This window comes from Oenanthe melanoleuca, chromosome Z (genome assembly GCF_029582105.1).
Source record: "Oenanthe melanoleuca isolate GR-GAL-2019-014 chromosome Z, OMel1.0, whole genome shotgun sequence".
Taxonomy (NCBI): domain Eukaryota; kingdom Metazoa; phylum Chordata; class Aves; order Passeriformes; family Muscicapidae; genus Oenanthe; species Oenanthe melanoleuca.
This window is the reverse complement of record NC_079362.1, coordinates 73,063,120-73,091,005: the sequence shown is the minus strand read 5'-3', so window position 1 is coordinate 73,091,005 and position 27,886 is coordinate 73,063,120.

Here is a 27,886-nt window from a genome sequence, read left to right as displayed (position 1 = left end):
TGACAGAGGCAGCTACATTTATGTGTGAAATGCTAGTCTAGAAACACAAAGTTTAACTCATGGAGGCTTAGCTTCATATTATTTTGTGTCTGTATCCTGGTTGTCCTCCAGCTGCCACATTGAGAGGATCATAGTTTCTGCACCATATCCATGAGCTCTACATTGGTGTTCTCAACTCCCTAAATTGTCTAACGTGGTGTCATGGAATCACTTGCTCCGTGGACAGCTGGGCTGAGCCCAGGGTAAATGTCTCTTCCATGCTCCTGTGTAATGATTTTCTTGTCCCTGCAATCATGGGGATGCCTGTTAGTACAGGGAAAGTCTCATGGTAATTCTCTTTATGGTAATTTGCTGTAAGGAATCCCGCCTGGAAACCTCATGTACAAAAGGGACTTAGCTGCTCAAAAACATTGAACTAATTCTGTTTAAGAAATTCAAACTGATGATTCTGATGACATTACTTGATGGCCTTACATTTCTGAACCTTAGGTAAAAACAGGTCAGGATGGAAAACTCATAATTTAGATACTTTCCTTGTTTTTAACTCTTTTGTGGTGCCTGAGCCCTCAGCTGCATCAGATGTTGGTTTAGGTAAGAAGCACACTGAAGGGATGTGAACTTGGGTCACAAAGTGACATTTGTGGCAGAACTTTGTGTCCCTTTAAGCCATGGGCCATACTGCCTCTCTGCAGGTAGCATTTTTCCTATTAAAGAGTCATGAAACTATTGAAGGAGGCAACTTTTGTGGGGGGTGTTTCTTGGTCTCAAGAATAGAAAAGAAAAGGAAAACAAAAAAAGCAAAAACAAAACAACTGAGCCCTTGGAACAATCCTCACCTTCCAGCTAATCTTTACAATGCCATTTTAGCATTTTATAGTGTATAAACAACACCTTGATGTTATTGCTCTGCCAGAAGGCTTATTATGACAGAAGGCACTAATAGGCCACACATATGCCAAGGTCCAACTGCTACTTCAGGCCTGTTTTTTTATAGAAGGACACATTTTCACATTCTCCTTTATTGACTCGCCCTGCACCCCTCCCTCTTTGTGCCATTAAAGGATTGCCAACATAAAACTGACTAAAAATAAAGCCAGTTCAGGCATATTTTTCATGTTATTGTAGGATAAATAAAGGTGTCTAAAGCAAGCATGCTATTAACCATGAATCATGGAGGGAAGCATGGCTCTTACTTGTGTTGGAAGGTATAAAACATTCTTTAAAAACAACATTTCTAACCTTATTTCAGGAAATATATATATGTATACATCTACATGATTTTATTTCCAGGTACTTCCAGAAAAAAATAATAAATGTAATACAAAAACAAATTGATATTAGGTCCTAGGCCTACATTTCTGGGGGAAAAAAAATTAGTTTTTATAAACTATAAACTTCTGAGCCTCCATCTGTCTCCTTTTGTCACTCCTGTCCTTCTTTTGTCACTCCTGTTTTCTTTCTTGTCATTAATTCTATGACCCTGATACTGGTACTACAGCCATCCATCCAGACTCATAAAAGCTGGTAAGAAGGAACAACATGTACAGGGCAGGGGTTAGAGAGAAGCATGGGTACAGGAATTCCATTACATCTGACACCACCTTTCAAAACCTCAGAAGAATCTTGTGGTTGGTTTTGTCACAACTGGAAGACAAACCCATTAGTGACTGCACTGAGTGAGCAATGCAGGAGGAACTGGAGTTTCCACACCAGGTTTAGGACACTAAATTTGAGTGATTAAAACTCATGTGCCATCTTGTTGTGTGCCTGATCACTTAGAATTATAGAAAGGCTGGGGTTGGACAGGACCTTAACTACCACCTAATTCTGAATACTCTGCCATGGGCCGGGACACCTTCCAATGCCTCAGATTGCTCCAAGACCCATCAATCCTGGTCTTAAATACTCCAGGCATGGGCCAGCCACAGTTTCTGTGCCTCAGCCCCCTCAGAGGGTAGGATTTTTTTCTTTATAGCCAGTTTAAACCTCTTTTCTCTCAGTGTGAAGCCATTCCCCCTTGTCCTGTCACTGCTCTTGTAAATAGTCCCTCTCCATCTCTTGTTTAGGCTCCTTTCAGGTACTGAAAGGCTGCAAATAGGTCACCCTGGGCAACCAGAGTTGATGGAGAGCTAACCAACAAAGTCAGTTTAGATTAGAGAATGAGTCAGATGACACTGAGCACTAAGGCTTAGGCATTAGTCTTGTCCCCAGTAGGCTGGTCAAGAGTCCACTGGCCTCACAGATCTACAGGGACCAGGTGAGCTGCTTATGCAGGCAGCTGATGCTATTTCAGAACTCTAGGATGTCTTGCATGACCATCAAATGTCATTCTAGGAGGGCCTGGGTGTATGAGTATCATTTGAGATACGGAGCAATGTCTTGCAGATATCTAGCACATAATAAGACATCTAAAATAGTAATTGGAACCTAGATTTAGTCAAATGAATCATTTCTTATGTCAAGGTATGATACATAACTGAGATGAACCTATTTTTATAACAAGACTCCAAAATTTAGTCTCCTGATTCTGTACCTGAACTCCACTTCTCATGCACGAATTTATCCAGGGACAGAAGGATGGCATCAACACAGCCAATAAATCCTGTCAAACTGAGCTAAACTTGCATGGAAACAGAAATCAGATATGGTGAAACCAACAAAAGAACTAAAAAGACAAATTTTAGATGTAGAGCATGATGATAAGTCAGGGTGGAGTTCTTGAGGACTATTTATTAGCTGCTTTCCAATACAATATTTGTATCCTTTCCACCTGAGGGAGAGCCTGAGTCCTCCTTAAGCCTGAGCCCCATCACATACATTTAATTCTTCAGACCAAAGCCACAACATAAATTTAAGCTGCCACCAAGGTAATACCTGATTTTTACAGCAGCTTGAAATTTCAGAATGAAACACTCTGAAAACCTAAACAGGCAGAATCTTGTTTGAACATCTAAGAATAATTACAATTCTTCATTATGTAAAATTTTAATCCAAGATTTTCCTCCTATAGAAAAATACAAAGAAATAAAGGGTTCCTCCAAATAGTGGGCTTTATTCAAACTCTCAAGTGAGGCTCCTTCAGAATAAATCTTTAATCATCTTTGAGTACCTAAAAACTCAGGGTTTTATGGGCCTTTTCATAAGTGCTTTTTTGCTCAAAAGGTTATTGCTGTTAAAATGCATTGCTCAAATTTTCTTGACAGGCATCCCAAAATACACTTATGTGATCAGAGAGATGAAGAGGTAGTGAAAATGCTCTGCTTCTAAAACACTCATAATTACACTAAAACACAGTAATCATATTCTAAAAGCAAAATTTGCAGATATTAGATACACTCTAGTAACCGGAGTGTCTAAGTAAACATAGACATGATCTTCATTAATCATTAAGGTCTACAGACAAAGGGAATAACCCTTTATCTAAACCCCAACTGCTTTCATTTGTTTGTTTGTTTTTCTTAAGCTCATTTTTTTCCTGAAAAATCTTCCTTCGGATGTGAAATTCTGTATTATTTGATGATTTACATAGTGACACACACATAAACAAATGCAAATGATTAAGAAATAGAAATTTTCATGCATACTAAAAGTGATTTTGTTGTTGTTGTTGTTGTTAATTTGTACTATTCCACTGAGTGTCATATGAAAGGTAAGGAAGTTTTTTGTTTTGTTCTTTTTTTGTTTTGTTTTGTTTTTTGAGGGTGCATTTTAGAAATTAAAAATTAATTCAGGAAGTTAATTAAAAAAAAAAAAGTTTAAGAAACTTACAAAACTTTATATGTTAATTGTGGAATATAAAACCAAGATCTGCAAAAAATCTAGAACCAAACAACCTTGAAGTAAAAATCTAAGTTTAATGTACTTTGGTTTTGTTGTTTTTTTTTTTTCTCTGTGACTGTTGTAACTTCAGATGTTGAGGAGTTTAAAAAAAATTCTCAGATATGGGCAACATTTTTAGGGACTGTGGGCTCAGTCCATGCTGGGTGCTGAGGGTGCTTAAGTCAGACACCACAGGTGTCACAGTCAGTCTTGGTAGGGTTCTTCTCTCCTAAATTTGATTGTCTGAGCATTAGAAATGTAAGCCTGAGCCAGATGCCCCAGGCTGGGTTTGAAGTGAATAGAGAGAAATTGGCATCCCCAGCAGGTGATTCATGCTTCATCTTGTAAGATGCAATGAATCACTTTCTGAACATGACTATTTTCCTCCACTGAATGTAAATGGACCTGAGGGATCTACTCACTGACTCTAAACACTTAACTGGTAACAGCTTAAGTAAAAGCAGACAAATCGTGCCTATTATCTCTGATTTTGAGAAGGTGATGAGCAGCACAGGCTGCCTCCTCCTCAGCCCTGACAAAGCCCTGCTATATCTACAGGTGATAGACAGGAGCAGTCTTCCTGTAAGACTTTTCTGTTTTTATTTCTCAGTCTTGCTTTTCTAAATTTATGCGGGCCTGGTGTAATTTTTATGAGGAATCTGATTTTGCCAAAACTCTCAATATTCTCTGTGGAATGTGGCAGAAAATAAGTTTTTTCTTCCTATTAGTTTCATACATTTGTGTTTGTAGGACCATAAAATCATAGAATGATGTGGGTTGAAAGGGACCTTAAAGCTCATCTTGTTCCAAATCCCTGCCATGAGTAGGGACACCCTCACCATCCCAGATTATTCCAAGCTATGTCCAACCTTGCCTTGGACACTTCCAGGGATGGGGAAACCACATCTGCTCTGGGTAACCTGTGCCAGGGCCTGCCCACCTTCTCAGAGAAGAATTACCTCCCAATATCACCTCTAGCCCTGATATCTGTCTGTTGAAACCATTGCCCCTTGCTCTATATAGTCCAGGCATTTTTCCAAAGTGAGTTTAGCAGCAAAATTAGACAGTAATTCCCATGGTCTGTTTTGAGGCTCCACTAATGCACTGCTGCTAAACTCACTGTCAGGGAATGAGGGAAAAGAGGAGGAAAATTGCACCCATTATCAGTCCACGTGAGGTTCTATCATGACCTAGGATAAAACCAGTCTTCCAATGTCCTGTGAAATATTTATTCCAACATTTTAACTAGTATTAGAATCACAGAATGGTTTGTGTTGGAAGAAGCTTTTCAGATCATCTAGTTCCAGCCCTTTTGCCATAGTCAGGGGCACATTTCACTGGAAGTGAAAGTGAGACAACCTCTGGAACATGCACTCAATATGGAGCATGAAAGATGCAGTGTTAATCTACAAGTTAAAATAATTTGTACTCACTGGTAGCCATAGATATATTCCTCTCCTTTGAGAAATTTGTGTCAGAGTTGTATTTTATTTAGTGTCTATGGTTCTGCAGGAACTTGATGAACAATAACCTTGATGAACGAAACATTTATCCATGCATTTAAAGATGGAAGTGAAATTAAAGTTCTTCAATGTGTCCAGCAAAATTGTCATAAAAGATGGGTCCGAGGTGGGACAATAATCAGATTTTTCTAAATTCTGTTGATAAGGCAGCCCAGTTGACATACACCTGTGGCAACACAGAGCTGCTCCTGAAGCTTCAGGCAGCCCTGGACACCAGGAGGAGAATCACACTGACAGAGAAACAGGCTTGGTGATAATGCATATTATAAGAAAGGCTCTGTCTAATTGGTGAGCTAAAAGTCAAGAAAGTAGTCACCTAAAAAAGTGGTAAGGGCAAATAACTATTTACAATTACTCTTTTGACACAAGGAAACTAGGTATTTTGCTTTGTGTTCCAGTTAATTACAGGATTATGAGATAATTGACGAAACTGTGGTTGAGAAATAAAGAAATAAACTTACAATAATGGGGAGTGAACCTAATTACAAACTTTCTTTTCCCCTTTAATTTTTTTTTAAAGATTCTTCAGTGTGCCACTTAAATATTAAGTACATGGTATAAGCTCCTTCACTGGTGCAGAGTCAGTACACATAGACATAGTATAGTACATATGGACCTCTCAGACCATTGTAGCATGATGAGTTCATCTCTGGGTGTGTCTGTTCCTTGATGACAAGAAGGTAATTAACATGTAGATAGCTTACACTACAGCACTAATCCTAAAATTTGCATGATTAGCACTACAGCAAGTATATGAATTCCAAAACATTTGGGTTAATTTAAAAAAGTTTGAGATTTTTTTATTCATTCCAGTACTAGTACACTCAAAAATGCTCATTTCCCTGTTCCCTGGATGTGTAACACGTGATGTAATTGTTGTAGTAGTATATATTGTTATGCTATGGAGGAAAAAAGCAAAACAAAACATAAGAGCAAAACTTTCAGTATTTCAGCAGTCAGTCCTGGTCTCACAGCAGGGTCAAATAGGAAAAAAAAAGAAAGTTCTTTAGATCCATGGTCAAAAAAAATCTTATTCTTATGACTTCTGAACTGCTTATCTCACCTTTGCATGATTGGGGACCCAGAGTTCAGAACATCTCTAACACTTACATAATAGGTTGGTGACAGAGCTACCTTAACCATTAAAGATACTCACTTCTTGATAGCACATTTTCCAAGATTTATTCCAAGGAAAACATCATCCAAGTGTTCCTGGAATAACCTGTCCACACTGATTATCCCAGTTATTCAAGGATACTCTCATTTGGCACAGAGCTGTACATTTTCTGGGCATTTTACTTCAATGTACAGACAATTAGAGTTGACTATTATTAATCTAGTGATTTCAGGGATCACAACTAACTTAGTAAAGGGAAGTTCCATAAAACTATGAAGTATAGGGTTTTGGTTTTTTGGCTGGCTGGCTTTTTATCCTAAATAAAGGATCATCACTTGTGCATGCTTCTCAAGTGCCATGCAGCCCTACCCATCAACCAAAAGAAATCTGGCCTGAAAAGTTTTGTTGATTCCAGCAACTGCTTCACATTTTTCGGAGATTCCTTTCATTGAATAAATAAAAAACAACAATCAAAGTAAATTTTCCCAAATTTTTGTCACACAGTAAGAACTTATGGATACATCAGCCAAATCATCAGTGGCACAAATAAATCTTTTGCAGTTTTAGATACCTGCACTGTATCTGTCCACTACTGGCACAGTTAGTCTGTGCTGACATTACAACAAGTGACAATAAAGATCAAGAAACATATGCAAAAGATTCATTTTAGGATTGATTGTAGCTTTGGAAAAACCTTATCTAACTCCTTCATCCAGTACCAAGAAGAGCTGTAGAAAACACCATGCCAGAGATTCATACACAGCAAAAGAGCAGGTCACATCAAACTCCAGTTGCAACAAAAGACACTGAATATTAAAATAATAGTTCCCAACACAGTGGTTCACAATGGAGACAGAAGACCACAAAGGGTTCTGGGCTCCTGCCCACAAAAACATTTGCAACACTCTTGACTAGACAAGTAACCAGGTTTTTATTGAATTTAGCCTGTATTTGGGTAGGATTGTACTTAGTAATTCACACAAATCTCTTCACAACTAAATTTCTGCATGCTACCACGAATTTTATCCCTAATAGGAGGACTTCATGCCATTGAGTCCATAATGTTGGCTAGCTAGAAATGGAGGTGGTGGGCCATACTTATCTTTTATGAGATTGATTTTAACCTTCATTTCTAAAGCAGCAGTAGATTATCTTTATCAGCCCAAAGTAACAGTTTTTCAAAATCTATTATCATTACTGTTCATGAAAATATAGAAGATATTGTTATTTTTATTTGTTTTACACTTGTACCGTCATTTGCATTTATATTCACAAAAACTCCAGTGTCTTGTGCAGACTGAACAGTACAAACTTGCATTTTCAAAGTTGCACAAAAGAACCAGGAATAGAAATCCAAGAGAAAGTAAGGACATTTTAAATTTCCAGGCCTTGTAAAACTAACAACATATCACATAAGATTAGGCCTGAGTTTTGACCAGAATGTCGTATCTGTGCAGGTATTTATCAGGTCCCTCAGATATTTGCTTCAGAGAATAATTCTGCATTGGCAGGTGGAGGGTTCCATGAGTTAATGAATGCCTAGTATCTCTCATTCTCCATAGGAAAACACTGTACACAGATCTTTGGAAGACTACAATGCATATTCTGTGTATTGGCTTATGATATTGCTGACCATTCACCTAATATGGTGAATCACAGTGAATAAGAGTATACTAACTCATTTTTTCATCCTTCAGTGCTCATTGCTTTTCACTGAACAGCCATTCTCAAGACAACCTCCACTACTTTGCCTTCAGGGAAGGTTTATAGCAGCAGCAAGAACTATCTCCAAAACGTAATGAACATCATTGGACTGCCCAGCTCTTGACAGCCTGTATAAACTAAATAACTAATAATAGGTGCCTGCAGCAGTTAATACTTTTCCTTGTAACCATTTGGATGAGAAATAAACCAAAGAATGCTTTATTACAAAAAGAGGAAGCAAAATGTCACGTTGGGGGTAAAAAGACCTTAGCCTGAATGAAAATCTCTAAATGCTCATAAACACACAATTGCAGTGTCTTTGTCAAAGAGTGGTTATGTGGATGATTGTGACAGCTTGTAAATGAGAGACTAAATAGATCAGAAATTTTCTTCAAAAGGAGGTATATGAGAGGATTAAAAGAAAAAACTTCTAAACAGAGTTTATTGTTGACAAATGGGGCAAAGCTGTCAAATGAAACTGAGTGAGTTTCTGTTATTTATTATAGGATAAGAACGTGATGAAGTACCAGTAAGTGTAAAGGAAGAAAAGAAAATCTATTGGAGAGTTGTTTTGTTTTGTTTTGTTTTGTTTTGTTTTGTTTTGTTTTGTTTTGTTTTGGGAGTATTTGGTGGTTTGGTTTTTCATACAGGATGCAAATGTACTTAGGAACTGAGTATTGTAGGATTTTATGGAGGACAAAATCAGAACAGACAAATTTTTGGAAAACAGGCCCAGTATTCACAATAAAATCATGGTGGAGATTATTTACCTAACTAAGGAACATCTAACCAGAACTTTCCCCTAATGGACAATAGTTCAGTATCATCTCTCAAGAATTTTGTTTCTGCATTTATTACTGACTGCTGTTCCATCTGGTTTCTGCCTAAGCAGCATCTTAAACTGGTCAATCTAGGATCTTTTGTTGTTTACTTTTTATATGATTTCTGTGATTTAGATTCCATGATTTTTAAGATCAGTTCTAGAAAGGTACTTGCAGTACACTGAACACTTCATCAAACTATTTATGAAAAGGAAAGACAATATTTTTGTAATTTCTGAGTTAAATTACATTGGTGATTGGACACTCCTAGATCTTTGGAGAATTACTAATACCTTAGGGGATTTAAAAGCAAAAAATTGTAGATATGTAAAGGCTCTCTGTAGTTGTATTATCCTTCTTCCACAGAGGACAGCAGAGATCCATACACTGATTCTTCAGGTTTGTCTTCAGGAAGTTATTTGTAAGGACTAAGTTCCCAAGCCAACATGAAATTATGAAATGATTTTGTCAGGAATTGGTTGTCAGCCTTTCTTTAATCACCTTGTGACAAAAGGTTTAGAGGAAAAGCAGTAATGAAAAATTATCTTTGGCTGTCACATGTGTGAATACTGAAGCTCTTCTGGATCTGGATTCTGACAAGCTCTCACAATTTTCATTTACTTCATTCACTTACAGAGAAAATTTTTATTATAACCTGATTCAGAAATCATTGTAGTCAATATTAAAAAATGCACCAATTACAGTAAAATTTGGCTCAAGCCCAGGATAAAAGGCTTCCTAATTTAGATTTCCAATTTTCATGAGAAGTTACTTTATAGCTGTCTATATATGCAAATTAAAATTGTGAGCGTCATGGATGTTGTTTATCTTGATGACTGTTTACTCCAGGTAGCTCTCAAATTTCTTTAATAATTTGTGTTATTGCCCTCTAGAATTACAGAGAGAAATCTTTCATCTAATTGCTAAACTCTATATGCAAATGTTGTCAGATTTAATTAGTATTTCCCCCCCTTGAAATGATGAACAAAGCTCAAGAAGTTTTAGATGGATCGTGTTGTAGAGATATTACACTAGAAATCCAATGATGTTCCACAAAAGATATTACAGCTGCATCTCCCCAGAGTATTAACAAACAGAGGCTTGGCCTGTAACGAGTCTGGTGGTGCACACACTTCAAAATGTCACATCTAAATGGTAGAGTGGAGATTACTGAAATTGCTATTAGCACTCACCAGAACTGGTAGTCTACATGGTGTGACACAGAACTATAATGAATTATGAGTTTAGCTCCAGTTTAGCCCTCAATAGGATAGTTCAGAAGCAGAACTGATGCCAACGGATTATGTCAATCTATAATTTATATGTGTGTATGTTTGTTTAAAATTAACCCTTATTATGTTCATAGATATACCAGGTGATCTGCTAGTAAAACTTAATCTGGATTTTGCACCCTTTACCATAATTTCCATTTTCAGTTGGAGTGGGATGTGCAAAGCACATACTATAAAATTATCTTTGCAAATGTTCTGGTTTTTTGTATACTTAATGGGTTTAAACAGGAATTACTCCAAATATTCTCACAGCATGAGATCACAAATTGAAGCAAGGTACTTCACTTTCCTTCTAGACTGCCCATCATGACACAAATCAATCTTCCTTGGCTAAAGAACGGGGACTGACAGATAAAGCTTCAAATCCTGTAGGGATCCCATGGCCTTCCCTCCTTCAATCCCCTGTGTTGGCCCAAAACACACCTCTCTGTGCAGAGTCTCTCATGAACAGCAGATCTGTGCCCAAGCTCAGTGTTTCTTCTTTTGGCATGGTACTACACATGTGTTTTCTTCCTAAAGAGAGGAGTAATGTTTAGATGTCTCTGAAGGAGCATTCAGCACACCTTCCAGGGACAGAAGGAACCAAGTAAACTTGTTAACAGCTATTGCTAGATTTTATATATTTTAAATTCAGTAAGACTCCTTCCATCCAACCATTCTATATTCAGATGTAGATTTGGTTTGAGTGAGTTGAGTAGGTTTGCTTTAAGGCTGTATGCAGGCAGATACAACACCAGCATCTTGCCAAGATTTATTATGTGTTATATGCCAGTGTAATCCATGTCCTGACCCGCTCTGATTGTGAAGTTTTTTCTCAAAAGTGTCTTTTTTGGACGCTTAAACTTTTGCTGAACAGGAGTCAGAGTCTTTTGGGTTTGCAACCATGTGAGAAATCTGGCCTGAAAATTCAAGTTAATGACACGGTTACTCAATTTCAGGCACCAATTCCAGAGACACTGGCTAGCTCACTGAATGTACCCATTAAAAAAAAAAAATTATCTTGATTTTGAATAAATTCTGGCCTAGTTGCACAGTCACTTAATCCCAAGGGCTTGAAGAGCTGGACTCCTGACCTTTGAAGGCAAGTGTGCTATGAGTGAATCTGCACAGGTGCCCCAGTGCATTGTTTGTCCACAGAGAAGTAGTAACTATTATCAAAGCATACTTTTGATCTGAGCTGTGCTCAATCTCCCCTGACAAGCAGAGCTAGATGTTGGCAAGTTTCAAAGGTGAAGAGGCTCACTGAGTTATCGTTTCAGGCAAGGGTGAAAGAATAAAGCAAGTGAAAGAAAAAAGCAAGAGAAATTTCTAATGTCCAAAGAAGAAGAGGATAAACTACAGTTACCTCAGCATGACTCCAGTTTCAGTATGGGCCTGTAAAAACAGAATATTAACACTAGTCTATTAACATCAGCCTTTTGCACAGGTTGGAAAATGCTTCTCAAAGAGCCCATATCTGTTAGAGGGGTCGTGGTGAGCAGTGAAAAGGAGGAATCCTGGAGATCATATTTATCACACACAGCAATGGGAAGTGTGTCTATATCACTTGGCTGCCTTCACACTTGCAATATTGATTGTAGTTTTCCAAACCCTAGCTAGATATACAAAAAGGAAAATAATTTTGTAGACCTGGGCTGGATGGAGGTAAAAAGATATTAAAATAAAAGCAATGAATTATCCAGCCTGATTTAGACTTGACTCCCTCAGGCTATTGCTCACTAACTCTGCACAGCAAAGGAATAAAAAAAATCACTTGTTCATCCTGGAAAACTGTTATATATTCTCATAACAAACTACTTTTCCAACAATCCAAACACTTTCCTACTGGGAAACATTACCACCTGAAACAAATTTTGTTGCATGACTGTGAGTCAAACCTTCAAAGTTCTTCTTAGGTGACCCTGTAATGGGTTGAAAAAACAAAAGCTGACAGAGTAAGCAAGAAAGTACTCAACTTCCAGGTGAACAATCCACAAAAGGCATATAAAAGAGGCAGTAACTAAAGACAAAGCTAACAAACACAGAACCACTCACTCCAGACAGCCAAGGTTATTTTCAGGTGTTGTCTACACTGGAGAAATCAATTGGCTGTAATGTCCTTCAGCTGTTGGCAAGGCTCTGGAGTCTGAACAGATTTGATACAGTAAACTTTTCAGTGGCTACCGCTGATATTTCTCCAGTATTTTTGTCTCTGGGAGACTTCACTCCACTACTGGGGCAAATAACACACATCCCACTGCTTTACCATCTGCAGCAGCAGAGTTCACCCATCTCTCATCTATTTTCTTTGCCTGGCCTGAAGCTATTTAACCACAGCCATGGTATCATGTATTTTATAGAACCTACCTTGGGAGTTCTTTTCTTTTTTCTCAATAAACAGTTTCTGGAACAGAAGTGCCTTCTTTTATTTTTTCTTTATTTCCCCCCCCTCCCTTGTCAGAAACCATTTAGTTCCTTCCAGCTATTTCTTTATCTCTAAGGGATAAGAAGGATTGCCAGTTCTTGTCCTGGAGAATAAGGCACCTCAGCTGTTTTAAGGAATATTGACATTTTTTTTCTTCAGTGATTGAAAGTCAAAGGCTGAAGAGGCAAAAGACCTGGAGTCAAAGCTACAGATTTCTGAAAACTTAGGGAAGTTATAATGAAAAAGGTATCAGAGACCATCTGTTTTCAATCCTTGCCTGAAAATCCATGGCTGCTTGAAATCACACCACTAGTTCAACAGGCAGACAGCTTGTGATAACTTAAATGCAAAATTGAGAAGTTTGTATGTAACGAGTCCATTTACATGGATTTTTATTTTTTTTTTTTTAAATTAATTTAACTATATTTAAGCTACCTCTGTGCATCCAGTCTGGAACTTTGCAGAATAAGTTTTTTAAGAAATGTTCTTCTTCTGTGGTTTGTACCAGGCTCAAACAGAGGCTTGAATCTTCTCATTTCCATGGTTTTACTGAGGTTAGGAAATGGACCAGACCACAATGATAGACTCTTTGTCTCATTGTGCTCCTTCTTCAGTCATGGTTACTTTGATTTTTTATAGGTTGCTGTAGAATAAATAGGATTAAAAGGGCTTTTGAATTGTCATCTAGGAAAATGGAAATCTGCTAAAAAAAAAAAAAAATCTTTTATTATTTTAGTCTCCCTAATGAACATCTAATTTTTCATAGAATCACAGAAAAGCTTGGGTTGAGAGGGACCCTAAAGCTCATTTAATTCCACCCCCTGCCATAGGCAGGGTCACCTTCCCCTGTCCAGGGTGCTCCAAGGCTCATCCAGCCTGGCCTTGAATGAACAAATACAGAGATGGGGCAGCCACAGCTTCTCTGGGCAACCTGGGCCAGGCCCTCAACACTGTCACAGAAAATAACTTAACTCTAATATCCAATCTAAATCTATGTTCTTTCAACCCCCTCTTGTCCTATCACTACAACAGCTTCTTCCCTTCCTCTTTTTGGCCTCCTTTCAGGTACTGACCAGTTGGTAATTTTCACAATAATTGGGTGGGGCATATAATAATTTCCATATATGTTGAAGAATGACTGGAAATTGAGAAATATTTTATCCCTGTCTGTGTTGTTTGCCAACTGGCCCTATTGCTGATGTTAGAAACACTAAATTCAGATGTACCTCCACGTGTGTTGATGGAAGACACAATGCATAATCCTGGCACATTATCCTTTCTGTAAATGCCACTGCTGAATCTTTGCAGCAATTCCCATGTAGTTTCTATAGGCAGCATGGTCCTTAGAACAATGCAACCATCACCACCTTTTCCATGAGTGGAAAATAAGAACTGAAACTCTGTTTGCTTTCTCCACTGTCCTCAACATAATTTGAAAATTTTTAATCCTTGGCAGATATTTGTAATTGCAACTTGAGTTCTCTCATCTCAATATGAACTCAAGCTGTCTTCCATACCATCTTATTACCAAACATTAAATGGGATGGTTTTCATGTAGCTGTTTCTAGTTTTTAGCTTCTCCTGGCCTCCATGAAGGTGAAAAGAAACTTGTAGTTCATGAGGTCCAGGGCAGTCTGTGCTTCAACCATACGCAGTATCTAGTGTGTTGTAAATTCATACACTAATCTAACTTCTCTGTGTAGACAAGCTGTGAAAGAAAAAAACTTCTATGAAAGTATATGTGCATATGGCAGCACTGAACTGAGGCCAAATGGGATGCTTAGCACTTCAGGAAGCAGAGCACTTAAAAAAATGTTAAGGTAGAGTACCTCAAAACCATTATACACACAACACACACACACACATGTGCGTTATATATGTGAGTGTGTGTGTAAAGTCAATTCCACTATTAAATACCACAGATACTGGGGCTTGACAGCAAGAGACTCTCCCTAAGTAATAGCACCATGATTAAAGTTAAAATCTGACCTGCAATTTTTTTTTTTTTTTTTTTTTAATTCTTAATTTGAAGCTTCATGGTGGTGAAAGGGGAGCTGAGCAGCTTTGCTTTTGATCCAAAGCAAATTTCCACATTAGTTATTCCTATTGGAAAGGGATAGGTTTTGACTGTACCAAACCCACAGTGATACACAGTGATATTGGAAAAAACATATCTTCCACATGCACAATTTTCCATTTTCTTTTTTACCTCAGCAGGTAGTCTTGGGTACCCTCACTAAAGGAGTTGGTAATTTCATTCACATATAATATATATAATTTCCCAGAGTTACACTGACTTAAGGAAATTTTTTCAGAAATGCAGTTTTAAAAAAGTGAGCAACATTTGCCAAAAGATCACAGGTTTCTGTATTTTTTCTCTTTCTCTGTCTAATGATCACCATTGATCAGGATTTTCTGTTGTTCAGGTAGGAGATTTGTCCCAGTAATTTTTTCCCTTGTTTTAAATCTGCCCTCAACCTTGATGTATAAAATGAGGTGTAGCAACTTATTGGCTCCAAGGCCGAACAACCTGTGCTTTCTACATGAACAACTCTTGGAAGCAAAATCTCACTTCTTGATGCTTTGTTTCTTTTCTTTACCACTTGCTACTGACACTGAAGAAATTGAGCTGAAGAAATAAATAAATGATCATTGTCACTGAAGTCAAACAGCACAAATTAGCTTTATTTTAATTGCTATTTGGGGGAACCAAATGTTCACAGACATCCTGTGAACCTGATCAGAATCAGAGTCAGTAGAACTATTTTTTCAGACACAGGTTTACTTCTATCTTTTAACAGCTTAGATCCTAAACTTTTTGTTTTGTAGTTAGAATATGTTTATTTCCATGGGGTTTGGAGAAGAGTATTTGCCTGTGCATTTTCCTTCCACAAATACAGCCTTCAAAAGCCATTTGAGAGGTGTGAGTGAAGGTGGTGTGATGCCATGCAGAAAAGCTCAGATGATACTTGGATCTTAAACCTCCAGAAGAATGTGCAAAAGGGAGAGTTACTTCCAAGACAGTAACATGTGTCAGTGAGCAAAACAAATCAAACTTTATATTGTTCCACATGAATATAAAAAAAATAAAAAATTGCAAGATCAATTTTGTTTTTCCATTGAGATGGGAAAGAAGCAAAATACAAGCTGTCCCCTGTTCCTTGTCATTCTGGAGTGTTGACAACAGGTAGGAGTGGCTGAAGGAAATGAGCAGCTCCCCTGGCTGCCAAAAAATAGGTTTGCTGTTGGTGTTGATAGAGACTGTAGATACAGAAACGAACTTGATGTTTAGAGATTTAAAAACTAGCAGGTGGAATCCTGAAATTACAGAGTCTTTTGTTACCAACTAGAGAAGCAGAATTTATCCCACAAAAGTAGTTTGCCACTCTTTTTCCTTGATAGGCTTGCAATATCCTTCCAAAGGTGACCTGTAATGGACCAGACCTCCTGGAAACCAGCCTGATCTCAGCTCAGCATCTCCGGCTTACACATCTGAGGATTAAACAGTATAAAATGATGAGTAGGAATTACCACTCAGCTTGTTCCCCACTTAGTGTGCTCAGCTAGTAAGTGCTGTAATTTCTTTTATTAAAGGCTTTTCCTTCATCCAGTATTAAATGTATGAGCTGTGAGACTTCTCTCACCCACCCAATTAAATAAAATTTTCTCTAGAACGAGCTGATAAGCTCCATTCAGACTGCAGTTTTGTTTTGTCATTTGTCCATATTGTAGCTCTTCAGTTTCATCCTACCAGATATCCTTGTAGCATCTACCCTATTTAACCACAGAGTGATTCGTGCACCCTTTGCAAAGGTTAGCAGAGAAAGGAGAAAGGGAATAAAGTTGAGTTGATCAACTGGGTTTACTCCTACTCCAGAGAAAACTCCTCCACCCCTGACAAAGTCCTCCAGCCTCAATGTAATTCAGCATAAACAGAACATAACTCCAGTGAAGATAGGTAATTGTGGTCACTAATGGTTTTCAACCTCAGACCTGCCCTTGTTCAGCTTTAATTAGGTGTATAAATGGGTGCCTACCAAAAGACAGGCACAGTAGTCAACAGTGTTTCTGAAGTTCAGCTGTTGGTGTACAATTCCCATGCAGCACAGAACTGCTTGGAGAGATCAAACCTAACATCAAAACTACCAGGAATGAATGATTTCACTTCCCATATAATTTCTAAGAAACTTCCATTCCATGAAACATTTTAAGATTTCATCTGTTTATTCAATTCAGGATGAAAACACGTGTGAAACCGCAGTGACTCTGCTCCTCCCCTGTTACTATTTGTGAGTCAAACACGCCTCACAGACATTTCTTGTAAACTTGAAGGAATTTATATTGACTCTGGTGGGCTCTCTGCAGATTTCAGCTGATGTAAATGAGGGCAAGTTTTGGCCCAATGGCTGAGTCTGACCATCCATCAGCAGCTAAATATGCCAAACAAGACATATTACTATCTGTGGTGACTGACACTGTTTGCTTTTGACATGAAAGATCTTGCACTAGGGACTTCCAAAGAAAGAAATGTATTCTTATATATTCTTTTCTTCACTATTTGTGCAGTGTCAGATCCTCAGCAGCTCCTGTGACTTCTCATTTCGCGCCTGTGACATAACAGTAACTTTCCAATGAGCAGAGTATTAAATGTTTCTCAGAGATCGCAAGTTGCCATGTCTTTCCAAAGAGTTATTTTGTTCTTTATTCCAGCTCTTTTCATAGCAAACAAAGCAAGGTCCACCCTCAGGAGTCATTCCCCTCACCTGGCAGTGATGTGCTTCCTCCTGGGGATAGTGGCACTTGTATTTCAGCTGGACTGAGATACTCTTTTAGGAAAAAAAAAAAAAAAATTAAATGCTTTAAATGTTTTCAAGGAGGTAGATTTTACATTTTGGTACTACAAGGCATTCTCTCATGGATGATGGCCTTTTTGTGCAAAGATGTGGAGAAAATTTCTTTGGCTCAGTGGCAACTATAAGAGTTAGAAATTCTGTTTGACCTGAAAAACTTTCAATGTTTTAACAGCAGAAAGGAGAAGGCTGGAGGCAAGCCACAGTGTATCTCTTGTGGGCCCATAAAGGAGAGGAGCTAAGAACAGTGAAGTTCTGAGATTTACTGAGAAAGGAGGATTGAAGGCCAGAGGTTAGAAGAATTAAGGCCACTAATTGTCCCCAGGTTCCTGGCAACTTGCATCAAAAAGCAGTCATAAAACTACAGGACTGAAGAGTGACTGATGCCGTCTACTTGGATTTGTACAAAATTGATTTTTTTGACATTGTCCCACACTGCAGTCTTATCTCTAGATTAGAGAGACAAGGTTTGGCAGATGGACCACTTGGGGAGTAAGGAATTGGCTGGGTGGTCACACTTAAGGAGTGGAGAGCAGCAGCTGCAAAAGGACGTTTCACAAGGGGAGGGGTTATGTTAGACATTAGAGACTAGACATTAGAAATAAACTCTTGGCTATGAGGCCAAGCCCAGAGAAGATGTGGCTGGCCATTCCTGGAAACTTTCAAAGTCAGTTTGAATGAGGCTCAGAGCTCTGGTCTAGTGAAAGAGTCCTTGCCCATGGCAGGGAGTTGAAATGAGATGAACTTTAAGGTTCCTTTCAGCAAACCACTCTGTGAGCCTGTGATTCTATTTTCCTGATATTTGTGGACCCACTGTTAGTGTTGTGTAAGTCCAACCAAGAATAATCACATTTGTTCAGCAGCCCACCATTCCTAGGTTATCACACTTGAAAGAGTTCAGCAGCACACACTAACAGTGCCTATCACTGGAAAACCAGTATCTCATTTATGTATTTTTAGACACATGAAGAGAGTTTGCAAAGAATATGGAGTGAAAAAGAAAAGTACACAAGTTCAAAGTGCCATGCTAATTACTAGAATGAAATAAAGTCTTTATTCAAAGGGATTCCACTAACTTGTTTGCCATCTTGAGTGAGAATTCGTGTTCTAGTGTTTGAAAAAGACAACAGATATGAACAACTTAAGGAACTTGGAGAATGTAGGGAATTCATGGTAAAGAAGGTGTAAAATCACGAATTTGAGGCAGCTGTGGAATATTGTGCTCAGGTGATACATACCTCAGCTAAAAAAAATAATAATTTTAACACTGTTGACTTGAAATATTCAGGTGGATGCTCTGGTAAGCAAAAAGTATTTTGTTGTATTACAGTCCATACAGCCCCACAAATTCAGATTAGTCTGTCCACAGATAACATTTACACTGATCATCTGATGGTCAGTCATATCACCTGTAAAATGTAGGTGAATGAAATCTAAGCAGGACCAAATCAATCAAAGGTTTCTTTTAGAAGATGCAGAAAAAAACCCCAAAAAAACCAAAACCAAACAAGCACCTGGTTTTCTGGAGAGGTGGGCACTCTTTTCAGTATTTTCACTGTTTTCGTACAGAATTTATGAAATGGAAGAAATTGCAGGGTGAAGGGAATAGTCCTGGTCAACAAGACTTGCCATTTGAAAGTAGGAAAAAAGGGGTCTGGCCAAAGCATGGAAGAAGTAATTATACTGTAAAATATTGTCTAAATAGTAGTCTTGAGTTCTACAGAGAGTGACACCAGCTCTCTACAGACTTGGCACTTTGTGTCCCCAGTTCTCAAGTTGATCCTTGCAGCTGTGACTGGCCACCCTTGCTTGAGAGTTTAAAAATATGTTCTGAATGGTAGATGCTCAGTGTCTCTGCTCTGTGCTATATGTTCATTCACTGCTTTCTGAGGAAACAGGACAGTTCCTGGCATATACTCTTGAAACAATTGAACATGATTTAAAGACTAAAGGAAACTGAACCTGCTGCAGTAAAACACAGAATTAGGCTTTGCATTCTTAAATTGGCAACAAAGTTTAAAAAAGTGAAAAGAAGCCTTTCTACCAAAACACTGTGTCTGTTCTGAGATTTCACTCATGACATTATACCCTCATCAGGCCATTCCCAAAACCTCCAATATTCACCCTGTCCATGACTGTCTCACAATGATGACTTGTTGGCCTTACTGAGAGATTAGTGCTGAGAGTACAATTAATGAAGAATAGAATAGAATCACAGAAAGATTGGAAAGGACCTTAAAGCTCATTCAGTCTCACCTCCTGCCATGGGCAGGGACACCTTCCACTATCCCAGGTTGATCCAAGCCTTATCCAACTTGGCCTTGGACATTTCCAGGGATGGGGCAGCCACAGCTGCTCTGTGCAACTTGTGCCAGATACTTGCCATCATTTTGAATAATGAATTTTCTCCTAACATCTGACCTAAATCTCCTTTTTCAGTTTAACTCTTCCTGTTCTCTTATCTAGCTCATAATGCAGAAACAGTTACTCACAGTGTGTTCACAGAAGTTACCAATTTCTTTTTTTTTTTTTTTTTTTTTAGTATATGGACTCAACAGAGAGCACTTTGCTTCTTTCTATCTTTTTTAACTTTACAAAATAGTGAATTAAAAGAATAATGCACTGTAAATTATCAGAGAGACTATCTCTTTAGGGAAACATAAAGAAACCTGAACAGCTCCTGTATGTGTAGGAAAGCTATTTTTTCTAAGTGTCTCCAGATGGGGTTGCATGGCTTGTCCATTCATAGTTTGTGGATTATTCTATAACTGATCATGCAATTAATTTTAATTGCAATTTTTGCCACTTTCTGAAAGTTATTTTTTGGTGAAATTTTTTGGTGTTTTGTTTAGTTGGGTTTCTTTTTAGAGCAGAGAGAACACTAGATCTCATGAAGCCACTTGGTGAACTAATAGATAAAAGGAAATCTAACTTAAGATACAAATGTGATGAGTCTCCCATGGTGGAATTTATGATCCACATGATCAAAAATGCAGCAATTATATTCATGACTAAGCAGTGTTTAGTATAGCACCCAGGATAAAGAAGAACACAAATGGTAAAATACAGCAAAAAATAACACCAAGGACACTGTAAAAATAAAGGAGGAAATTAAAAAGATTTTAAAAAAACTTTTATAAATAGGAAGGATAGTAAAAAAACCAAAATGAAACAGCACATGAAACAATGATCAGATAGAACAGTTAGCATATTATAAGAAAAAGCAAAAAACTGAAAATTAAAGAAGTACATAATGGCAAATTTTGTATTATAGTTTAAATCAGCTCACACCATGTTGCTTCAGTGGTGTTACTTCTTGTGATCTAATGCAAAATATTTTCAATTGCGGAATAAGAAAATAGTTGCTCTGTTTATTTGAATTTTTGCTAAGCAACTGAAAGCAGGACAGAAAATAAGCAAGATTGATATCTATATCATGTATCCATCTCTGCTAAGAAACTTAAATGAGCATTTGTTTACAATAAGAGTAGAAATTACTTAATAGAAATAAAATACAAAATTCCTGTATAGGATTTATCAATAGTTCAGAAGTTTAGTTTTACCACTGAATTCCTGATATCAGTGATATGCATGGTGGAATAAAGCCTGACTTCTAAATTATTGGATCAGAGACAGGTGGTAAAATCTTGATGAATTTTGATGGAAAGAAATTGTATTCAAATTGACCTGAATATATTAGGAAAATATTTTGAAACATATCTTGATTGAAATTCAGCAAAGAAAAATAACTGATAACATATTTTGAGAGGTATTATCAGATATAAGATGGAAATGATGGGCTTGATAGAAGTTCTGTAGGACAGCATGAGGAGTTCATTAACAATCACAAGCTAAACACAAGCTAATGATTTTGTATGGCTTTGGAGAACAAACACTGCATTAAGGTAAGTAACAAAGAATATAAGATGACTTCCTGAATTTTCCTACTCTATATTGCAACATGAAGCAGAACCAAAAGGGAATATTTGTGAAAGCCTGATCAGGATCACATTCCAACAGAAAATGTGTCTAATTAAAAACTAATAGCATAAACTAATAATAAAAACTAATAATGTGTCTAATAAAAAAAAAGAAACAACTAGTAACATAAACCATGGACTTTAACACCAGTTTTAAAGAGACAGCAAGCAGGAAAGGCAGTGTACAGCTACAGATGTAAATATCCATGTGAGAGTGAGTGGAGCCAGGGACCAAATCCTAGGTGGATTGACACTGGAAAGAATACACTCAAGGCAAAGGAAAGGAGCTCTAAGCAGTTGATATTGCTGAGGAACCAAATTTATATTCCTGCATCAGGCCACCTAATTCACACACTCCTCTTTTACATCTGTACCATTTTCTCTTAAGCTCATCTGTTAGTTTTCATCAAAAGAAACATCTGAATTACTATCATGACTAGAAGTTCACTGAGCTTATTTTATTTGCCTTGACCCACCCTCTTTTCCCTTCCTCTTTGTCTTTTTTTTATTTTTTAAAATAAGATATTTTCACTCGAGCTTTGTTGACATATAAAAAATGTCAGTGTGCAAAGGAAGAGTCATGGGGGAGTCATATCCTATAGAGTACTTTCTCTTATTGCCAACTTTTATGTAGGACATAGTGTTAAAATAAAAATGTAACAGCTCTCCTGTCGAGGCTCACACTGGTAACCACAGCCTGTTAAAGAAGGCAAGCAGCCATCAGATAAACATCTAAGTCTTTATGGGCAAAGGCTTGAGAGTACAAAGACAGCCTTCTTAAAATGGTTTGGTTTGTTTTGGGTTTTTTTTTCAGTAGGTTGATGCTCTTTCTACATGTGAAAGGACAAATCAATATTCTTGGTTGAAAATAGTTTAGAAAGTCAAGCCTGAATTTTAAAGTAATTACCCATACTCAAATGTGTGTCTTGGTTTTTAAAAAAGGACTTTAATTTTCAGAGATATGTGCAATACAACTGATCTCAGGGAACAAAAAAAATTGTCAAATGGGTTTATGAGCAAAGCTGTGCAAATTTTATGAATAATATAATTGTGTATGTCGACCAGTAAGCAGAAGTTAGACTTCTGGCTCATATCCTACAGCTTCTAGTATTTATGAGACTTATTTTCTCTACTCATTATGTCTGAAAAAGTACACAAAGGTAGAATTTTTCAGTTACCAACATTATAAAAGTCCTTGGAAGAGAGGAGTTTGATGAAAATATCAGATCTTAGAAGGGTAGAATTATTTGGGCTGGAAAAGCCCTCCAAGACCATGGAGTCCCAGCTGTGCCCAAACCCCACCTTGTCACCAGCCCAGGGCACTTTCCTGGGCACCTCCAGGGATGGGAACTCCCAACCTCCCTGGGCAGCCTATTCTAATGTTTAACACCCTTCCATGAATAAATTCTTCCTGATGTCCAACCTCTTTGCTACTGGGCTTGGTGAGCGGCAAAAAGGATGTAGCAACAATATTTCCTTCATGCAGAAGAGAAGTAAAAAGCCCCTTTATTAAAGAAACAATCACACATATATAGAGTAGATTGTGGTAGCAAGGACAGAAGCAATTCCATTGGTGCAAGGCAGGTGACACCCCAGGTAAACATGATTTCACAAAAACATCACACAGCTCAGGCATCCAACAGGTGCTTAGTAATTGTTAAAATTCTTTCTCTTATGTTTTTCTTGAGCAGCCTGAGAAAATCCAAGATGCTTCTTTCAGTGGCTTTCACCAGTATCCACAAACCTGGATCTCCCCTGGCACAGCTGGAGGGCCTTTCCCCTTTTCCTGTCACTTGTTGCCTGAGGAAAGAGACTGACCCCCACCAGGCTCCACCCTCCAGTCAGGGAGTTCCAGAGTGATAAGGTCAGTCCTGAGCCATCTTTTCTCAAGGCTAAACAATCCCATCTCCCTCTGCTGTTCCTCATATGGGTGGCTTTCATATGGATTCTTTCTTTAATGATATATCTTTATTTAATTTATATATTCTAATTGTGCACATATTGTTTATTTATTTAAATATATTCTTTTATATAGAATTAAATATATATTTTGAAATTAAATAGTAAGGGCATTTATGATGCATTCTCAAGATTCTTTCCCCAAAAGCAAGATCACCTTGTCTTGCCTTGTCTTTCTACCCAAACCCCCACACCTGTCTTTCCTACAGAACCTCTCACATAATCTCATATTTCCAGGACTTCAGTTATGGAATGATAGAGTGGTTTGGATCTGGAGGGATCTTAAAGCTCCTCTTGTTCCAGTCTCCTGCCATGGGCAGAAATACCTTCCATTAGACCAGGTCCTTAAAGCCCCATCCAGCCTGGCCTTTGACACTTCCAGGGATGGGGAATAAATATCAGCCACTCTGAGATGTACTTGTGGCAACTGACATCACCAATCTCTCCCTAGATCTTACTGCAGCACGTAATTCAGTGCGGGTTTTATGTCCCCTGTTTAGAGGCTTACAAAACAGTGGTCATGATTTCTTCCTTGGTCCCCACCAAAAAAAGTTAAGAAAAACTTTGTTTGACTCTATATGATATAAGCAATTAATAATAACATCAACCAAAGTCAGAAGCAAAATCATGTTTCCAGCTGTACACAATGTATTACATAATGTTTCTCTGCATGAGTTTGATTATATAGAAATATATGGTACAATATTTTTTGAGTTTCTATCTTCTGCACTCTGCACACAGGTATCTTAGTGCACGCTTCCACTTTTGAAAATTGGAATGAAATATTTCCATGCTCCTGAGATCCTTGACATGTAATAATCCAGTGAGTCAAGATTTAGGCTGCTGTTTTCTGTTAACACGTAGAGAAAAAGAAATAAAATGATCCTCGTGCATGTTTCCTGTGTATAAACTCCTTGTAGCCATTATTGAACCAGCAATTGGTTCTCCAATCTTCTATTAAAATATCAATAGTATTTTTCAGAGCTTAAATTGAGCAGTGATTTTATTTAAGGGTGCACCTAGACACCACTTTTCTTCGAAGAAATCTCTTGTTGTTGCTAAAAATGAAAGCCATTCAAACGAGTGTGATTGAAACAGGGACAGGGAAAGGGAAAAAATCAATAGAACGTTTTCCAGGGTACTATATCTGCTTTTGAAAAGAGACCATTAATAACATGCTTACAGTAAAAGCAGCTGCTTGTTCAAAGTGCATTCAAGGGTGAGCTGAAAGGATGGCTCTCTCCACACAGCCTCCCTGGAGAGAGAGTTTGTAAAGACTTCAAAACCCAGCCTCAGACTACGAACAAAAGCCTTTCCTAGGAATTTTAAATATTCTCATCTAATGTTAAATTGTTGGAATTAAACATCTCCTAATATTTTTGTCCTTGTGAAAGGCAATGTGTATCAGTGAAGGAGCTGTTGGTCTGAAAAGAGCTTTGCAGACAATGCACTGCAGGTCGTATTCAACCTCTGAGGACAGTGGGTGCCATGCTAATGCCAATTGCTACAACCCTCAGCAGGGGAGGGAAGCACAGTGGGACATTTTCTGCAGGTCCTGCTGAAACAGAGGGCTGGCTTAGCCCATTCAGAAAAATTTGTAGAATCATAGAGCATCCAGAGCTGGAAGGAGCCCGTGAGAATAATTTAGTACAATGCTGGACCTGCACAGGGCACCCCAAGAGTCACACCATGTGCCTGAGAGTGCAGTCAAAACTTCTCTTGGATTCTGCCAGGCTTGGTGCTGTGCTGTGCTCCCCATTCCCTGGGGAGCCTGTTCCAGTGCACCACCACCCTCTAGCTGAAGAATCTTTTCCTGATATCCAACCCAAACCTTCTCTGACACAACTTCAGGCCATTGCCTTGGCTCCTGTCACCAGAGAGGAGGGATAGATGCCTGCCCCTCCCTTTCCCATCATGAGATAACTAGACCACAGTGAGGTGTTCCCTCAGTCTTCTCTTCTCTAGTAAACACCTACAGCATCATAAGGCAAATTAAAGTGTTAGGGTAGGACTGAACCCTGGATCACTGCCTAATTTGTTTCTAGTGCTGTGTATTTCATGTACTTAAAGGTCTGCAGTGGTTTTTGTGTGTGGTTTCAAATACATGAAAGGTCAACAGCACAGTTCTTCTGTAGAACTGGTTAAGCAGAACTTATTTCTCTTGGATGCAGTTGTAAAGTCTCTCACTCTTTATCTAGATAGTTCAAGCACATCTCTATGCTTAGTTCAAGCAGATTCTACATTTCAGGAACACTGAGGACAAAATACAAGGCACACCCATAAAAGTGAGCCTGCAACAGGTGTATGAAGACCTGAGCATGTACTTGTAATAACTTGCTAATTATACTTTACATACTATTCATACTGTTGTCTATGGAAACTATATTGTCAGTAGAAGAGCTTATAAACTTCACATGTGTAAGCATTCTTATCTTTCTTATCCTGCTGATTAATCTGGATCTGTCCAATCTTCATGATACTGTTTCCAGAATTTGGGTAGCTGGAAAAGCTTTGGTACCTCTAATATAAGCCACTAATGGTGAAATTTTTCTTACCTCACTCCTCTGAGGCCCTCAGCAACAATTTCTAAATTAGCTACTGCTTGTCTTTGGTCTTGTGGCATCACTGAAGAGTTAATGAATCTACAGAGTACATATCAGACCTCGGGTTATTACCAGATTCTGCATTCTGTAAGGTTTTGATCAGAGATGTCTGCAGGTAATATCAGACTAAGGAATTACAGCTGCTCCCTTCTGCCTTTGATTGCTTCTTCCTAAACTCACATTGCAGAAGAAACATGTTTGGGTTAAAAATCTTCAATACTTTGAACTATAATAACATCAAACAAGATATTTGCCTTCAGAACCAGAGGGAGAAAGCTCAGCTTCTTGATCCATCTCACACAAAGATACTGTTCATAACCAGGTTGTGCCAAAGGTGGAGAAAGCAATGTGGAAAGGACGTGGTCACTTCTGACCCTGTTTTGGCCACTAAGGCTCCTGCATCATGAAATCACAACATGAAAAAGCAGAACTTCCAAAACATACATTTTAATGGCATATAGTACCCTAAAAAGAGAGACAATCACTGAAATATTCAGTGAGTCCTTAATGCCTTTACTCCTGGTCTCAGCCCCGCTGACTACAATTCCATAGATTTTTGTGAAGCACTAATAATTTGGCATCCTTTATAGCAATGGATTCGTGTAGGCACTCAGCATGCCAGGCCTCATTGATTATTACATCTCCAAGTTTCTATTCTAAGGAGAAGCTACCCATATAATCTGCTGGGTTGATAGATGGGGAGTTAGCATTACTGCAACAGGCTGCCCACAGCAGCTTTTCATCATAGTTACAGCTACGGACTAGCAGGAGCCCCTCTGGAAATGAATGCTTGAAATCATAATGGCACTTTGGGAGGTGCAGTTTTATTTAGGGAAATACTATTCAAGAGCATAAAATAAGGAGGTCCCATAAAAAAAAAACAAAAACAAAAACAAAAAAACAAACAAACAAAAAAACCACAAAAACAAAAAACCCAAAAAAAAAACCAAAAAAAAAAAAACTGGATACTTTAATATGATGGTTTTAGTAAGGGTTGTTGTTTTCAATAAGAATTCCGAGGGTCGTTTTATATTCTAGATATTTACCTTCATTTGCTCCAATTTTGTCTAAAGATTAATGTGAGATATTCACTTCAAAGAGAGATAACTACCATGATTAAAATCTCTTGTTATGTGGAGGTAGAAGGACTTATTAATACTGAGAAATCTATATAAGCATATCTCCCTTCTGCTCTGACTTCTCATGGAAGATACACCTATAAAAACAAAATAAGCTTTTCTGGAACACCATTATGATTAATTTCTATTTTTTTACCACTAGCTTTAAAAATCATTATTTTCTAAGGTTTTTCTGATGGTCATTTTGTTCAAAGGAATAGTATCCCATTTAAAAAAAAAATCCTTGACTAGAAGGTTGGTAACAGTTAATGATGAAGGGTTAAACCTCATTTGTTGACAGGATTTTGGCTGACTCAAAATGCCTACATAACATGCATCAATATCTAAAAAATATTATTTATTCTATGAACTTCCATTCTCCCTCCTAGTGAGGGAAGTGCAGCTATCCCTATTTCATAAGGGGAGACTGAGACATTGAATTATTTAATGGTTATTCAAGGAAGAGAGAGAGACTGAAATTTTCAACTGCTCATTAAACACCTCCACCCTGTCTGATTTTCAAGTGAACTTATGCACTGAGAAACCCTGAAAATATTACCACCTTTTTCAATGAATGAACAGGATATTAATTTGATTAAACAAAAAAATCTCAAACATGCTGATGTATAACAGAGTATGTTTTTCATTCATGTCTGAGATTTTTTAGTTCAGCCCTTAAATTACACCCATTAGCCA